The following is a 3,562-nucleotide window of genomic DNA, read 5'->3' on the forward strand; positions in this document are numbered from 1 at the left end:
GGCCTCCACCATTTGGAGCCATTTGATTGCCTGTAGGCATCGACATGCTAGGGGGAGCTGGTAATAAAGGAACATTCTGCATCATGTTCCCTCTCCCATTAGGGTTAGCCATCACTATCCCTTGGCCACTACTGCCATTGGCCATTGCCATATTGTTTCCCAATACTAAACCCATATTCGAATTGCCTCGAGAAGCATAGGCTGCTTGTAGTCGGGATTCCACCTCTTGTGCTCGTGTAATGGCAGTATCTATATCCCCCAAGGGGACACTACTCGACTGCAATTGGATGTTAAAGTCCAAACCATGTAGGAAATATTGCAATTGGGCAAATGCGGGGATAGGAATAGAGGTGTCCAACTTACGAAAAACCTCTGTTATTTTCTTCGCATAAGCACGAATATCCTCGTGTGGTTCTTGGCGGGTCACGTTGAATACACGCAGCCAATATTGCCCACCCCTTTCAGGGGCAAACTCCCTACGAAAATCTCCATAAAATGAATCAATATTCAATATGGTTCCAGCTTCTAAACCATGATACCATATAGCGGCTCTTCCTTTGAGAGTCATATTGAAGAACATCATTAAATGTCCTTCTTCTTGAATGCGACAGTTAAACATCAGCTTTTGAAACTCCCTAATGTGGAGTTTCGTATCTTCCTCAACTAGCCCATTAAAAATGGGTAGCGGGTAACCTAGAGCCGGCAAATCCGTCGTTCCTACTGGAATTGCAATAGGCTGTGCCATGACGAGAATTGGATTTGCACTAGGAATAAGGGACGATGGGGTTACACCTCCCGCACTTGATGTAGATTGGCTTATGAAAGGAAGGGGAGCACTAGAGCTTCCACCTTCTCCTAACTTACTGCTTGTGGCCCCAAGACCACTAGATCCACTCCCTCGTAAGGGTTCAGCACCGCTATGCTTAGGGGAATATCTCCTAAAAATTTCAGCACGTCGCCTAGCTCTTTTGTCTCTCTCTTGCTTTTGGATTTCTGCTAGACGAAGCTTATCACTAAATACCGGATCAATCTCGGTATCCTTTGGCATAAACTGCTAGTTGGTTCCTAGACAACCAGGATTCGAGGACCACCACTTTTAAGCGGCTCCCAGCAGACGCACCACTGATGGAACCTAGAACGGGCCACCACTGGCTCGTGCACTAGCCGGACCTCTATCTCACATGCTCAACAACCCCACGACCTCGCGGCCAGGAGCACTGATGACACATACATTGCCTTCCTAAATGTCTTGCGTTTGTATTACATCGTTTGTAGTCCACTCTTCTCTCACCCACTACTCCTCAGAGGGAGTTCCTTACACATTGCCTAATGGCACGAATCACATACACATGGGGTTCCTCCTACGACTGAGTGCCGCCACCCCTCTGCAACTCTCCTACACCTTGGGGATTGGCCCCTCGATGCGTCGCTCAACATATAAACATTTCGTACAAAATCCACTCAAGGTACCATTTAATCGTATACAAAAATGTACCAATGTCCTTACTTCTCTTTTCCCTAGACCCCACGACTAGCCTATGGCTTAGGGTGTCCTGTCTCTCACTCAATGTGGGTCAAGATCCTAATGAAAGCAATTGTTGTGCATCCACGATTTCTGATACCTTTAAATATTTCCATGATTTATGCATATTGTGGATGCTAAGTGCTCAAACAGTTATAAAATCAATATTGTGCACATGCGGAAAACATCCTTTCAATGATTTTCAGCTACCGTTCTTATGCGGCATTGCACGAACCTAGCACCGAGGAAACCCTCATGCTACTAGGCTCTTATTTTATAATTATTCACCGACCTATATGACATGCAAACAAGGAAGAAATATTTTCATCTTTTGACTCCACATTTAGACACATTTTAACCACTCTACCCTCCCATCGATCAAATGTTGCATTGTTGTATACATTCATAAGGCATTTTGCCATCATTTTATGTGTAAAAAGTGGGAAAAACACACTAGAACAAGAAGGTGGGGTTGAACTGAGGAAAATCCTCATGCTTCAGTCCCCACAAACATTCACAAACATTGTTCTTAATTTTCACTAATTTTCCACACCCAAAATGCATTTTTCCCTATTTTTAGTGTTTTTCCTCTATTTTCCTTGTATTTTCCCTTATTTTTTGCATTACTTAATTACTAAAAATTCAATATAGGTTATGGGCTGTGGCCCTTAGTTCCTTCTTGCAGCAAAAATGAAAATTTAGTTGGTGTTCCTATTCATTTTCCCATTTTTATGCCCAAAAACATCATTTTCCCTTGATTTTCCATATTTTACGTGTTTTAGTGTATTATTTTGAGTCACAAGATGCATATTTTTCTGATTTTCTGATTATGAACAGCAAGTATTCATGGAAAACAACAATATAAACAATTTTTAGCCCACATGAACAACATTTTATCAATCAAAAGCCATGAAATCTCAAATTTTCTTTGAAAAAAATTAAATTACCGCTTATTTGCGTGTTTCGGGTTTCATGTCCATGGCTGCAAATCTGAAAATCAATAGCACTTCATGCTCATGACGATCACAAGTCACCATTTCCAGTCCATGGAGCACGACAAGCCTCCATCATTCTTTCTTCTTCCTTCCTCTTCCCACATGAACTTGCCTTTAGAAGAGAGAGAGGGAGGAGAGAGAAAGACTAGATCTGGTTCTCTTCATTCAGTCCACCATTCTACGGGCGAAGGGCGGCGATAAGATCGGCCAAGAAGGAGAAGATCAGCCCCAATGTCTGTTCCATGGGGTACTCACAGCCCACAATCATGATGAGAGAGGAGAGAGAGCGAAAAATACGTCATTTCTTGATCATGCCATGCCTTCCTTCTCTCTCCACGTTTTTTTATCAAGAGGTGCATAAAATTTTGGGAGGGAGGGTCCAAACTCAAAAGGCATGCTCAAATTTGGCCTCCCAAGTGTCCACCTTTTCATATCTTGATCGTTTCCTTGGCCATTTCCCCGTTCGGACTCCAAATTGAGCTCTGAAAAATCTTGGGCGTCCAGCTTGGCATCCCACATTGGCGAGTTGCTCGTGTCAACCCGCATGATTGTCTGAAAAATTATAAAAAATCAACAAGTGTCATTCGGACGCCTTTAAAGCACTTTGGCGCTTAAAATCGTCCTAGATCGAGCCATTGCCTTTGACGGTGAATATTTTTCCCTTGATATTCTTAATTTTTAGCTATTTTTAAGCACTTCCCAGCACCTAAATTCCACTCTCATATATCCAATAACAGAACCAATATTGGCCTCAACAAAATCTCAATGGTGGAACATTGGATGGATATTCTTATTAATTCAAGAGCCCAACTACATCTCACCTAATTGACGCATACTCTACATTCAAAATAACCAAGTCTCTCTATCTCAATCCTATGAAAGTAAAGAAAGCATTGAGGATTCAAGTTGGACTTACCTACACACCTTCCCATCTTGTAGCTTGAAGCTCGGAAGCCCATAGGTAATCTCATGATTAGAGTGTTGCACTCCACAAGCCATCACTCCAACTCCTTCACATCCATTTTAAGAAGATCCACTACAACGA

Source organism: Lygodium microphyllum, chromosome 12 (assembly GCF_053477565.2).
Source record: "Lygodium microphyllum isolate KBCC chromosome 12, Lygodium_microphyllum_v1.1.10, whole genome shotgun sequence".
NCBI classification, from domain to species: domain Eukaryota; kingdom Viridiplantae; phylum Streptophyta; class Polypodiopsida; order Schizaeales; family Lygodiaceae; genus Lygodium; species Lygodium microphyllum.